This window comes from Podarcis vaucheri, assembly GCF_965113315.1.
Source record: "Podarcis vaucheri genome assembly, contig: SUPER_10_unloc_1, whole genome shotgun sequence".
NCBI lineage: Eukaryota > Metazoa > Chordata > Lepidosauria > Squamata > Lacertidae > Podarcis > Podarcis vaucheri.
This window is the reverse complement of record NW_028118809.1, coordinates 1513114-1528365: the sequence shown is the minus strand read 5'-3', so window position 1 is coordinate 1528365 and position 15252 is coordinate 1513114.

Here is a 15252-nt window from a genome sequence, read left to right as displayed (position 1 = left end):
GAAGTAAAGAAAAAAGAAGAAAAGAAAAAAGAAAAGGGAGAGAAAAAGAAAGTAAGAAAGTGTGAAAAATGCAATGCAATGACATAATACAATAAATATCCAGTTACATTTCTATACATGTTGTTGTTGCTGCTGTTGCTGTTGTTTAAATTCGTATACCACCCTATACCTGCATTAATAATAATAATAATAATAATAATAATAATAATAATAATAATATCACTGATTAAAGGAGATCCTATCTTTATTAAATATCAATCTTTTGGCTACAGTTAGGGAACATAGAATCCATTTTCATTGTCCAGTTGCCAACTTCCATACAATAGGTATAACACTGAAAATAATATTTTGAAAATTCAGCTTTTTCTGCACAATCATATTTATATAGCCCAGCACTTTCTCACAAAACTTAGTGAGTATAAGGCACCACAAATACATTTCCTAAACAGAGAGCTCATCTTTTGGAAATATGTTCCGGCTATAAAAAGGTGAGTCATTTATTAGGATCAAAAAACGTTGCATATCAAGTGTTAGGAGGATATCACTACTGTTGGGCCTGAGTGGTACAAAGTAGATGATCAGATTAAGTAGGGTATTTATTTGTCCCTGAAAGGTTATGTGAGGACAAATGGATGGCTTTGTTTTCTTCTGCAAATAAGTAAATAAGTCCTGCTTTCATAGACATCAGATAAAATTCTCTCAATCTTCCTATCAGTGGTGGTTGGTTTACTTATTTTTTAAAAATAATAAAACTGAGAGCTGACAAACCTATTTGCCACTTTGGGTCTCCCCCCGTTTTCTTTATTCTACCTCATGAAATGCTAATTTGGGGTATCACTGATTTTCTACCATGCATAATATTTATTTATTGAATGTATATTCCTCCCTATACTCAGGGCGGCTCACAGAACAAAACCAGAACACAAAACCACAAAATATATAACCAAAATAAAAGCAGAAACCCAATATTCCCCCAAACCCCCACATTTTAAAAGGGCATAGGATGTCAATCAAGTCAACCAAAGGCCTGGTTAAAAAGGAACGGTTTTGAATGGTGCCTTAAGGTTTATAATGAAGGCGCCAGGCGAACTTCCCTGGGGAGAGCATTCCACGGATGGGGAGCCACTGCAGAGAAGGCCCCGTTCTCATGTTGCCACCCTCCGGACCTCTTGAGGAGGAGGCACACGTAGGAGGGCCTCAGAAGGTCATCTCAGGGTCCAGATAGGTTCATATGGAAAGAGGCAGTTCTTGAGGTCTTGCGACCCTGAGCTATTTAATGCTTTATAGGTCAAAACCAGCACTTGGAATTGGGCCCGGAAACTAATTGGTAGCCAGTGCAGTCGGACCAGGATCAGTGTAATATGCTCAAACCATCTTGCTCTGGTGAACAACCTGGCCGCTGAATTCTGCACCAGCTGAAGTTTCTGAACCGTCTTCAGAGGCAGTATAATGCATTGCAATGCGTATAATGCATTGCACTAATCTAAGCTTGAGGTTACCAGAGCATAGACAACAGTAGTTAGGCTATCCCTGTTCAGATAGGGGTGTAGCTGGACCACCAGTCGAAGCTGATGGAAGGCACTCCGGGCCACTGAGGCCACCTGAGCCTCAAGCGACAGCAAAGAAGAAGAAGAAGAAGAAGAAGAAGAAGAAGAAGAAGAAGAAGAAGAGGAGGAGTAGTAGTAGTAGTTTGGATTTGATATCCCTCTTTATCACTACTTGAAGGAGTCTCAAAGTGGTTAGCATTCTCCTTTCCCTTCCTCCACCACAACAAACACTCTGTGAGGTGAGTGAAGCTGAGAGACTTCAGAGAAGTGTGAGCAGCCCAAGGTCACCCAGCAGCTGCATGTGGAGGAGCGGGGAAGCGAACCCGGTTCACCAGATTACGAGTCTACCGCTCTTAACCACTACACCACACTGGCTCTCAGGAGTCTCAGGATGCAGGAGTACCCCCAAGCTACGAACCCGCTCCTTCCAAGGAAGTGTAACCCCACCAAGAGCAGCTGATCTCCTACCCATCTGGTCTAGGGAACCACCCACTAATAGTGCCTTAGTCTTATCTGATACTGAGATAAGACTTGGATTTGGGAAAAATAAATGAACCATAAAGGTAAAGGGACCCCTGACCATTAGGTCCAGTCGTGACCGACTCTGGGGTTGCGGCGCTCATCTCGCTTTATTGGCCGAGGGAGCTGGCGTACAGCTTTCGGGTCATGTGGCCAGCATGACTAAGCCGCTTCTGGCGAACCAGAGCAGCGCACAGAACCGCCGTTTACCTTCCCGCCGGAGCGGTACCTATTTATCTACTTGCACTTTGACGTGCTTTCAAACTGCTAGGTTGGCAGGAGTTTGAACTGCTAGGTTGGCAGGGCTAGGTTGAACCATACACCCCACTATTTTTGTACGGGTTTTCTCATTCCACTAGGGCAGGCTTTCTCAACCTCGACCCTCCAGATGTTTTTGGCCTACAACTCCCATGATCCCTAGCTAGCAGGACCAGTGGTCAGGGATGATGGGAATTGTAGTCTCAAAACAGGGCCGAGGTTGAGGACTAGGGGTATATGTGTGCGAAAACCTGATCCTAGGTACTTAGTGCCTTTCCTGTAACTCGATGTGGTGAGGAATTATCAGACTGGAGGAGAGCTATTGAATTACTGTGGACCCCTGACCCCCTCCCCAAATTATGTCAGAACGAATCGCCTGGGCTATTACTGGGAACCTGCCGCCCTGTTTTGAGCTGCCTCCATGTGGTGAACCATTAGAACTGCAGGTTGGTGCGATCACCAAATGACTTATATCTGTGGAATACAAGCTCATTTACATTGCATTATTGCAAACAGTATGCTTAACAATTTACAGTAGCTTGGACAACAGCCCGGATTGGAAGATTGGAATGGAGTCAGGGAAAGCTGCGCTGGCAAATAGACATTTGAAAATATGTTGTTGTTTAGTCATTTAGTCGTGTCCGACTCTTTGTGACCCCATGGACCAGAGCACGCCAGGCACTCCTGTCTTCCACTGCCTCCCACAGTTTGGTCAAACTCATGCTGGTAGCCTCGAGAAAATTATCCAACCATCTCGTCCTCTGTCGTCCCGTTCTCCTTGTGCCCTCCATCCTTCCCAACATCAGGGTCTTTTCCAGGGAGTCTTCTCTTCACATGAGGTGGCCAAAGTATTGGAGTCTCAGCTTCAGGATCTGTTGAAAATATATATATACACAAATAAAGCTGTATTCGATGGATATGATTTCTGACATGACTGAGAATCATAGAACCAGGGATGGAGAACTTTAAAGCATTAAGATCAAAAGGCGGAAAATACGAAAACAACGAGAAGAGACAGGAATGAAGATTTGGAGATATGCTTCAGGGGTCCAGACAATGGGGAGCCTGAAAAAATTAATAATTACAATTTGGATTATAATTGGTCATTTTTTAAATTTTAGCTTATTATTTTTAATTGGATTATGATTCAGATATGTGATTGTCTGTTTTTTATTGGAAAAGCAATAAAAATGATTTTTTAAAAAAGAACTGCATGTTGGTGCATCTTCCTGGGTAGGTGAAATCTCAGGTTCCAAACAGCAATGTTCACCAAGGCTGGCCATTGGGACCCCTCAGCACCCTAGGGAGAAAGGGTTATAAAGTCATTCCTGTGGGGGCTGCGACTTTGCCTGAACCCTCAGTTCTGATTCTCTGACTCAGCCCCTGCCTCCTGTCTCCCATGGCCTGCCTTAACGCAAAATGACCCCGCGCATGTAACCTGAAATATACTCAGAGTCGAGTGTGGATTTCATGCTCTTTATTCAGCTCATGGTAGTGAGGAATGAAGTTCCCCCAAAATATCTGCTTTATATACATTATTTACACAATGGGCCGCACGTGATTGGCTAATTCCGGGGTTCTCCTGTAGGCCAATCAGGTTGCGGATTCAATTCCACCTGGAGCTGGATTGGGTGGCTCCTGCGGACCAATCAGACTGCTGCATTGTTCTAGGACCAATCAGACTGCTGCATTCTGAATCCTATTGTTCTAGGACCAATCAGACTGCTGCATTCTGAATCCTATTGTTCTAGGACCAATCAGACTGCTGCCTTTTGGATCCTACTCAACTCAGGACATAACATAACCGTTCTGCATAATTTGGCACAGAATTCACATTATTGGTATACAGCTGGAACGATCCTGGCAGAGACCGCCACGAATAACAATGCGAACAGCACCTGAGCTTATGTAGTTGTCTGTGACGCAGGAAACACCCGTCTCCTGTCCTTAGAGCTGATTTTTAAAAACATTTTTCATGAAATGTGCTCAAATCTTTCTACTCTCCGCCCCGAGAGACTTGACTCGTCGACATAAGCATTTCCATCAACGACAAGATCACAGAGCATTTTTAATCTTAAACTGGATAGAAAGGTGGATATTACTGCTTAAAGGGGGAGACCATTAGTATTTCCGAGGGTTCCCACATATTCATCACGACTCTGATACAGATCAGTATTAATAATGGGAGCAGCCAGACACAATCCATTTGTTCGATGTTCTTTCTACCTCGTTCTCTGTGCTCCGACTGCCTTCTCTCGTCTCCCCCACACTACTCCCCACCTCCAGACACTGCCTGCTCTGGTCTCCAGACAGAAAAGCCAGACAAGGCCATTCATCAGCACAGCTATAATCTGTCTGATTTTATTAGCTTTTGAATTTTATCACCAAAACGTATGCGGGATGGGGGGGAGAGGACGTAAAAGCAGGCATCATACAATACTTCCATACCTATGTATCCCCCTCTGTGTTGCAGCCCGGAATGAGGCCAAAATAACACAGGAAACAATGATCAGAAAATTTCCATATTTCCCCAGCTTCTGTCAGATTTATGTGCTTCATTCTCATCTGTGATGTATACTGTGGAAAAGTGCAGAACTGTTAGCAGAATTCTCTGGCATGCATTTTGATTTTCAATTCCATCACTTTTTAAAACGTGGGTTTCTTGCGTTTCCTTTAGCAGGAAACAAAATCCAACTCATTTTCTTTTGTTTCAGGAGGTAAAATAGTTTGTTTTAAGGAGTGTGTGTTTGTGTGTGTGCAGGTTTCTTCAGAAGTAAAAAGCCGCTGTTTTTCCACTGAAAGTACGTAAGTACACCAGCTCATAGCTACTCATTAAGAAGCAGGCATGTCAGAGAATTCTGCCGTAACTGGGTGCAAATATGGAAATTCTCACTGTTTCAGTGTTTGGGGATGAAATTCCTCGAAGTGAATGCAATCCACATTTGTTCATAGTGGGTTATTTAGAAATAAAAAAAAAAACCTGCAAGATTATACATAATTAATGTTGGATTTTTTGACATGACACTTTGTTTGACGTTCTGTTATCGTGATGCTCAGTAGAGGTTTAGAACCCTGCAGGGAGCTGGCTAATTGATAGGCCATTAGTTGCTTCGTTTACTTTGAAAGAAAACACACAGGGGTGTGAATAATGCAAGGTATTTGTTTTCAGGGCTGGGCACAGCCTTCGCCCCCCACCTGATCCAGACCCCCAGATGACCCTTGATCTGATTCGGGCCAACCCAGGGAACATCTGACTCATATCCATCCCCGAATCAATTTGAGGGGTGCTGCTAATGCTTAACCCTAGCTAACATATGGTTGAGAGCAGGGTTGGGGAAGGAGATGTTGGTGCTGACCTTTAAAGCCCTAAACGGCCTCGGTCCAGTATACCTGAAGGAGCGTCTCCACCCCCATCGTTCTGCCCGGACACTGAGGTCCAGCGCCAAGGGCCTTCTGGTGGTTCCCTCGCTGTGAGAAGCCAAGCTACAGGGAACCAGGCAGAGGGCCTTCTTGGTAGTGGCACCCGCCCTGTGGAACGCCCTCCCACCAGATGTCAAAGAGAAGAACAACTACCAGACTTTTAGAGGACATCTGAAGGCAGCCCTCTTTAGGGAAGCTTTTAATGTTTGCCGGACTATTGTATTTTACTATTTTGTTGGAAGCCCAGCCAGATGGGCGGGGTATAAATAATAAATTATTATTATATTATTATTATTTCCCTGCCCAACCGCTCTGCAGAGAGCAGGAGGGCCAATCCTGATGGGTGCTGTTTTGCTAGCACATTCCCTATGGGGCAAGGCAGATACCTGCATCCTGCAGGACTGAATCCCCTACTCACCAATCCTACTGGGCAGGGCTGACCCACCCATGAGGAGCACATAATACATTCTGCATTTGTACAAAATCCATCTTTTAGTGTGGCACCACCCAGACTTTGGAACTCCCAGCCTATTGCATACCCCACAAGTGTCCTGGAAAAACAGGGACAACCTGTTTTTTATCATGAGAGAATGGCAGCCATTTTGTTTGTTGTGATCTGGTGAGATTTCACAATGCAGTTTTCCCATAAAAAAGCATATTTTTGGGGGGCCATGATCTCGCGTGATGCTCCAAAATGCTCACTTTTTTGCACTGTGCCCCCCAAAACTCTATGGGGGACATGACATGAAATCAAGTGCGATCACAGCAGCCAAAATGGCCACTGTGCTCTCACAATAAAAAAATGGGAAGATGGCTTCTGGGAAGATGGTGGCATGAATTTGGCCTCAAAGTGCTGAAGGGTATGCAATTGCCATCATGCAAATACCTTCACTGTGCTATGTTTGTTGCTTGTAAGAACATTTTCATTGAGGCACAACAATCCAGATGTGTAGATCTTTGTTCCCTACTTATGCCTGATGTCTACATTCACTTATCCCTTCTTCCCATTTTGTGGTTTGCCTCCACTGTCAAAATTTATTAGGCCAGCCCTGTACAGTGGTACCTCAGTTTTCGAACGTAATCCATTCCAGAAGACCGTTCGACTTCCGAAACGTTCAAAAATGGAGGCACAAAGGGCGGTTTGCAATTTCAATGGAGAAAATTGAAAAAAACTCAGCGGAAGCCGCTTGACTTCTGAGGCACGTTCGAAAATGGAAGCAACTACTTCTGGCTTTCCATAGTTCGAAAACCGAAATGTTCGGCTTCCAAGATGCTCGAAAAATGAAACATTCAGCTTCTGAGACACTTGAAAACCAAGGTACCACTGTACCACTGTGTGCTTTGCCGGTGTGTTCCTGAAGCCAGTAGATTGTACAGTGGTGCCCCGCAAGACGAATGCCTCGCAAGACGGAAAACTCGCTACACGAAAGAGTTTTCCGTTTCGGAGGTGCTTCGCAAAACGAATCTCCTATGAGCTTGCTTCGCAAGACGAAAATGTCTTGCGAGTTCCTGCAGGGTTTTTTCCTTCCCCCCTTTATCTAAGCCGCTAAGCCGCTTATCAGCTGATCCGATAAGCTGATAAGCCGCTGAAAGCCGCTAAAAGCCGCTAAAAGCCGCTAGCAGCCCTAATAGCGCTAATCCTCTAATCCGTCAATGGGCTTGCTTTGCAAGAGAAAAAAAACGCTAGACGAAGAGAATCACGGAACGGATTCTTTTTGTCTTGCGAGGCACCACTGTATTCTCCACTCACCAGCCCGTAAATGGAGGGTTCAACCCTTTTCAGTTTTACTGCATGTTTCTGTCCGCCTATGGGAACCAGAGTTCATAGGCAAAGCTCCTTCTTCCTACCTTGTGACTTGTTCCCTGACAGCTCCAGATCACTCCAGGAGGCCTGACCTAACTTGGGCAATTCCTGGCAGTCTCCACCCAATTCAGCTGAAGAAATTCGCTTTGGTTTGCATTGTAATGCACATTTCCTGAAACAATACATGAACCAAACCAAAGCTCTTCTTTATAGTTCTGTAAATTGTGCGATGCAGATTTCTGACCACAAAGTGTGTAGAATTCAGCCATTTCAGAAAATTTATATACCACTGGATTGTAAAAAAATAAAGAAAAAAAACCCAAGGTGGTTTACAAATGTTAAGAACGATGTAAAATCTGTAAAAATAATTTCAAAAATCAATGACAAGCTAAAAATAATATTAAAATACATGCATTCAGAAACCCTTATTAAAAAAAAGATTATAAATTTCATTGCCAACCAGCCAGGTGTTTGCATGCATTAAATATCACTATTAGAAACCGGCCTTGGACATATCTTCTGAGCTGTCAAATTCTTATCTGTGAAATAATCTCTCTTGCAAGTTGTAACTTCTTAATATTTACACAAACAACTGGGAAGAATGTAAGGGGCCTAAGGATAAATGGATGGATCTTTTACACAGCTGCGCTTAAGAAACACATGCAGGAAAAGATAAATGCTCGCACATCCCACATATTTACTGGGCACATACGAATGATTAATAACAATAAAAAAGGACAAGGGTGACATTTCTAGAAAAATGGGATGGTATTGGCCCACTGGAATGATGATTTCCAGAGAGGAGCAGTTTCTGCATGGAAAGCTTTAAATTCCCCATTTATAAGGGCTTGCTGTGCTTTTCTGCAATGATTGGCATCCTAACCAACCCACATGCTTCAAGACACGGTCTTTGGCCACGTCAAATTTGTGTCTGGAATATATCTCAGCTAAAGGGAACTTCTTCCTTTTCCAGTCCCAGAACTGCATTCCCCTTTGGACGATGTTTCAGGGGCCTCATATTGGCAATGGATGTGGTTAAGAGGGGAAGGTTGGTATTGCTAGAGGGAGAAATGGACTGGACAAGTGAGGCAAGTCTTACTTTTGTGCAGTAGGCAACATGCCAGCCACACAAAAGTCTGTCTGTTTGCATTGCATAGTAAAGAAAGTATAATCCAGAATGTGGCAGCAAGACCGGTGACTGGCTGCCGAGACCACATAATACCGGTCCTGAAAGACCTACGTTTGCTCCCAGTACATTTCTGAGCACAAGTCAAATTGTTGGTGCTGATCTGTAAAGCCCTGAATGGTCTCAGCCCAATATAACCGAAGGAGCGTCTCCACCGTCATCATTCAGCCCGGACACTGAGGTCCAGCTCCGAGGGCCTTCTGGTGGTTCCCTCGCTGCAAGAAGTGAGGTTACAGGGAACCAGGCAGAGGGCCTTTTGGGTAGTGGTGCCCACCCCGTGGAACGCCCTCCCACCAAATGTCAAGGAAATAAACAACTATCTGACTTTCAGAGGACATCTGAAGGCAGCCCTGTTTAGGGAAGTTTTTAATGTTTGAAGTTTTATTCTGTTTTTAGCTCTCTGTTGGGAGCCACCCAGAGTGGCTGGGAAAACCCAGCCAGAAGGGTTGGCTATAAATATTATTATTATTATTATTATTATTATTATTATTATTATTATTATTATCATCATCATCATCTGATGTGTAGAAGATCTTTCCTATTCTACTTAATTCAAGAAGCTTCTGGAAGCTTCTCTGTGTGACAGAAACTTCATGATGATTGGGTTATTCCTGTTATGATATAGAAGCGATGCGGCCGCGAGCTGGCAGCTTGAAAGCAAAACATAATGGGAATGTTGGGACTGTTTCCGTGGGAAACAGAGGGACAGTCTTTTCACAGTGCGAAGCACCGGAATTAGCTCAGAGTGTATTATGAGCTGTACAGGAAGTACAGTAGGTGTAGTTTGTTTCTCTGCTGTTGGAGTTTGAAGAGAGCAGACGTGTTTTTCTGTAACGCTGCATAGACAGAAATAAAGGCATGTAAATACGTTTCTGTCTATCTCTTTCCCCTGCCCCGGGGGGGGGGCAGGAAAGAGTGGTGTGTTCTTCTCACACTGAGGAGGATCGCCGATCGCGACCTTGCCTGGATCTTGCCGGGAATGCAGACAGGGAGGTCAACCGGGAGATCAAGCCGGGTGCCTGGAGAGTGGCCAGTTTCTCCTGATAATGGCTTGAATCCTGACAATTCCTTCTGAGTACAAGTGGTTTAAACTGGTTCTGTTATCTCTTTCTGTCAAGGTCATGCTGACTATAATAGTGAGGCCAGAAGAAGCCTGGCTTTCTCTTGCTATCTCTTTTCTTGGTATTCTGTATGCTTAGTGTTAAGGTTTAGCCTTATTATAAGATATTGTAAGTTTAAGTCTGTTGCAACTGGATTTCTCATGCACAGTGCCAATCCTGAATGTATTGGATTTGTGACCATTATGCTCATTTGCCTTCAGTAGCAGTAAAGCTCCGCTGAATGAAATACAATTGCCTCTCGTCTATTTCTTGGGAAGCCTGCAACGAGTTTAAGTTGTTACTCTGCTAACTATACATTGGAATCTACTGTGGATCAATATTGAGTAGAATTTCAATGACAAAGTCTCTTCATTCTCCATCCAGGCAGACATGAGGCAGTACCAAACACACATATTCTAGCCAGACACAAACCACTCAAGGAGGGTGCAGAACAGGACTAGGGAGGGGTGTAGCCTGGAGACAGGGGTGTGACCTAGAGATGGGCATGTTTTGGGAGGAGTCCTGAGGGCCTGAAAGACAGACCTAGAGGGCCACACTCAGCCTCTCGATGTCAAGGAGTTGTCAAGGAGCCAGGTGAAGCACGGGGCAGGCACACACACAGCATGCACAGAATGCAAACAAATAACAACAAATAAATAATACACCCCAGCACAGGCAGTTCTTATGTACAAATCTGGCAGTACAGTGGTACCTTCGTTCTCAAACTTAATCCATTCTGGGAGTCCGTTTGATTCCTGAAACGGTTCGAAAAACAAGGTGCGGCTTCTGATTGGCTGCAAGAGCTTCCTGCAGTCAAGCAAAAGTGCATCAGATGTTCAGCTTCCAAAAATTTTAACACAGTGAAGTTAGCAAAAATGTATCATACTCATGATAATAAATGCTGGAAAGGAACCTTTTACCACATGTGGTGGACATGCCCCAAGGTAAAAGACTTCTGGGAAAGGATTTATAATGAACTGAAAAAAGTGTTGAAAAACACATTTATTAAGAAACTGGAAGCCTTTTTACTTGGTATTGTGGGGGGTGGGGGGTGAAATCCCCCAAAAGGATGTTACTTTTTTCTGTATGCCACAACAGCTGTGAGAATATTACTAGCGAAGAATTGCAAGAAACAAGATTTACCAACTATCGAAGAATGGCAGATGAAGATGATGGACTATATGGAACTTGCCGAACTGACTGGGAGACTCCGAGACCAGAGAGAAGAGACAGTGGAAGAAGATTGGAAGAAGTTTAAAGAATACCTGAAAAAATATGTTAATATTTAAATATTAGAATAGCTTTGGAAGTGGATATAGGCTGTAGGGTTAGAAGTAAAAAATAGTGTATTTTAAAATAGTATAATCTGTAAGTGATAAAATGTGAAGATTTTTATAGTAAAAGTAAGTGTGATTAAAAAAATGGTTAAAAATTATGATATATGTAAACTGCTAAAGATGAGGTAAAATGAAAATCAGATAGGGGGGACTTGGGGAAGCCCACCTAACAATGTTTAGAAAAAATAAGGATAAGACAAGAATTTGTTTGTATTATTTGTTTTTTTCTGTTTGTGTTGTTTAGTTGTGTTATAAAATGAATAATTTTTTTTGGGGGGGGGAAACAAAAAAACAAAAACAAAAAACGTTTGCAAACTTACTTCTGGGTTTGCGGTGTTTGGGAGCTGATTTGTTTGACAACTAAGCAGTTCAAGAACCAGGGTACCACTGTATTGCAGAGGTTGAGAAGTTACTCCAAAACTGGAAACACTTTTCTTTAGCTGGATAATTTTCTTCATATTAGCTATTTATTCAAACATAGTTGCACAAAAGGTAGGATTGTTGCCACCAGTTACCAAAAATAGTTCTGAATTATGCAATGTGGACTAAAAAAGAAAGAAAAAAGCTCACGCAGAGTGTTCTGCTCTTTAGCCTTGCTATAATCAGAGACACGATATTAATAAATTGCCAAATAGACTTTTCAGGATCATGATTTTATATATCAAATCTGCTTTGCGTTGGCAGCTGAATTAAGTGGACAATAAACACAGGATATTAAAACAGTCAGATTTATGCAGGACCCAGCCAAAGAATAAGAATTACCTCGAGTCATTAGCACTTTCTTTCTAGACTCAGCAATTATGACAGTAATAACCACTAACGTAAGGCTGTGAAACAACTGTAACATAATATATATTGATATAAATAAATCCTTTTTCAAAAGGTACAATTTTGCCAAAATCATTGCCACAACCCCCAACCCGGAATTCAGAAGTTTATGCTGAATGAAGTGATCTGTTGGCATCCGTCTGTCTTGGGAGACAATGGATGAATGCCCCTTTGTGGGTGAAGTCAAACCACTGGCACCAACTCTAGGTGGCCCTGGGTGCCTGGGCCCTCACAATTTTTGTGTGTGTGTGTGTGGGGGGGGGGCTCAGCTCCCACACCGCCGGGCTTCAACTCAAGTTCCAGTTTCATGAGGTCTCATGAGGACTCAGACATGACCTCTAGGCCCCAAGCAGCTTTGGAAGCAACATCCGAGGCCCTGCTAGGCCTCTAACACGACTTCTGGTAGAAACCAGAAGTTGCGTCAGAGGTTTTACGAGGCCTCAGAAACACCGTTATGTCATGGGCACCATTGGTCACCCATAAGCTAGGGCCCAAGCTGACGCCCTTCAGTCAAACTCTTGGAAGATTGCAGCGCTTGCTGTGGCTGTAGAGGCTGATACGGGAGAGACATGTTTTGTTGTAGCTGGGCCAGATGAAGGCATCCGGTTGGGCTGCTGCAAATGCACCATGGCGTTTCTTCTGTCTACACTTCTCTAGGTGATCATTCCTCCTCTGGTCACTGCTATGGATGCCCAACCTGATTGTCTGTCTGCAGTCGTCTGACAACCCCGCAGAATGGCAACCACTGAAATCACAAACTGGACTTTGGCAAACTTGTATAGACTGATCAATCCTGGAGGAGAGAGGGGTAGGTTGTTAGAATTCCTGCTCCATGATTGCAGCGCATGGAAATGCCGTTTACCTTCCCGCCGGAGCCGTACCTATTTATCTACTTGCACTTGACATGCTTTCGAACTGCTAGGTTGGCAGGAGCAAGGACCGAGCAACAGGAACTCACCCCGTCACGGGGATTCAAACCGCCAACTTTTTGATCAGCCAGCCCTAGGCCGCGTCATCTCCTGGCCAGCCACTCGGCTGGGTCTGGAGGCATGGCCTGCCCTACTTAAGGCAGGATGCGGCCAGGGATCTCCCTCTTTCCCTGCCTGCCAACTGTTCCTGCTTTTCCCATCCTCCCGCCCTATATGATTTTCATTCCTTGACCTTGCTATGGACCTTGTTTGGTTGCCGTTGAGGGGCCTGGTAGGAATATTTCCACTTGGCAATTTGGCACCAGCCACTTGGTTTTCTCCTACCTCATAGGAAATCGTCACAACTTTCTTGGTATTGGCGGTTAGGCATTGGTATTGTTCTGTAGATGGAAGAGGGGAAGTAGCACCATCACCTGTCCCACATATTGAAGGGTAGTCCGATAAAGGATTCCGGGGGGGGGGGTGGCCTTGTCCAAAGCCTGGGGAGGTAAGGCCTAAGTCACGCCCCCTATCAGTGACCCCGGGGGAGTTCCTAGTTGATGTGCATCAGCAGGACTCCCCCTACTGGTGGTTAACCCTTCCCGGACTTCAAGCGGACAGGCTGAAGTTGGATATAGTTGGTTAGGACCAATGCCTAAGCCAATACCGCTCATCACCTGTAACCCATAAAGTTGTGGCCTTATTTAATAATCTTAATAATTGTGTCACATATTATTTCCACGGGGGGGGGGGGGGACTCGCCACGCAACACATTATATGTGGGCTGATTCTGAGGATGGATCGGAAACTTCACCCGGCGCAGAATTTGGCAGCCAAGTTGCTCACTGGGTTAAGATGGTTTGAGCATATAACGCCAATTCTGGCCCCAGCTACACTGGCTGCCTTTAGTTACTGGGCCCAGTTCAAAGTGCTGGTTTTGACCTGTAAAATGGGTCAGGAGCACAATATCTTAAGGACTGCCTCTGCCCATATGAACCAACCTGCAGGGGCGAAGGAAGGGGGATGCGGTAGGGGTGGTCCGCCCCGGGCGTCACCTCGGGGGGGGGGTGACAAAATGCCGGGCGGTACTCACCGCGGGGCCTGCAGTGCGCCCAAGCCACATGTCTCCCCTGGGAGATAAGCGGTGGCTTGGGTGCACGCAGACTCCATGCTGCCTGAACAGTCCACCCACTGCCTCCCCCTCAGCTGTAGAGCGGCTAAGTGGGAGGAGGCAGGCAGAATCCTTGGAGGCCCCACAGAGCGTCCTGCCCCGCCTGGCCCCGCCCCCACAGGCAGCTAGCCCCACCCCCAGGCACCAGGCACACGCGCCGCCCCAGGTGCCTGATCACCTTGCTCTGCCACTGCCAACCTGGACCCCGCAACCATCCTCTGAAGCCCTTCTTCATGTGACTCCTCCTCAAGAGGTCTGGAGGGTGGCAACATGAGAACAGGTCTTTTCTACAGTGGCCCCCCGTCTATGCAATGCTCTCCCAAAGGAGGCTCACTTGGGCCCTTGTTACATGGCTTTAGGTACCGGGCAAAACTTTCTCTTCTCCCAGGCTTTTTGCCAATTAAACAATCTATGGCCTTTGTTGTTTTTGTTTTATACTATGTGATGTGTTTTTGTATTGTAAGTTGCCCGGTGATCCTCGGATGAAGGGCAGTATAGAAATCAAACCTGAACAGTGGCGTAGCGTGGGGGGTGCCAGGGGTGCCGGCCGCACCGGGCGCAACATTTGGGGGGGGCGCGTTTGGCCGGCCCCCCTCGAGGAAGCGGGAACCTCTCCAAGGCGCAGCGCGCCGTCGGTGGAGGAAAAGAGCCGCGCAGCAGCAGCAGCAGCAAAGCCGGGAGGAGGAGGAGGTGGAGTGAGCCTGCTAATTGCTTGCTGGGAATTACCGTAATTTTCGCTCCAAAACACACACTTTTTTGCTCCTAGAAAGGAAGGGAAAATGCCTGTGCGTGTTAAGGAGCGAATGCACTCACTGGATCCATGGCTGCCGTCAGTCAAGCAAAGCGGGAGCTGCTTGCAGGGCTTTGCACGGCTCTAACTTTGCTTGCTTTACAGCCAGGAGGAGGGGGTGGAGCTGAGGAGGAGGGAGGGAAGGAGAGCCATGCCAGCAAAGCGGGCAGCAGCCGCTTACATGCGAGGAGGGACAGACGGGAGCCATAGCGAGCCGGAAAAAGCACCGCGTAGCCAGCAACAGCTGCTGCAGCCTCAGCTAGCAAAGGTCCGTGCGCTCTAAACGGAGCAATGAGGCTGCAGAGGGACGGCAGGGCACAGGAGGGCTCTGAGCCGCGAGCGCAGTGAAAACCAGTAAAAAAGTTTTCTTAAAAGGCTGCTGGG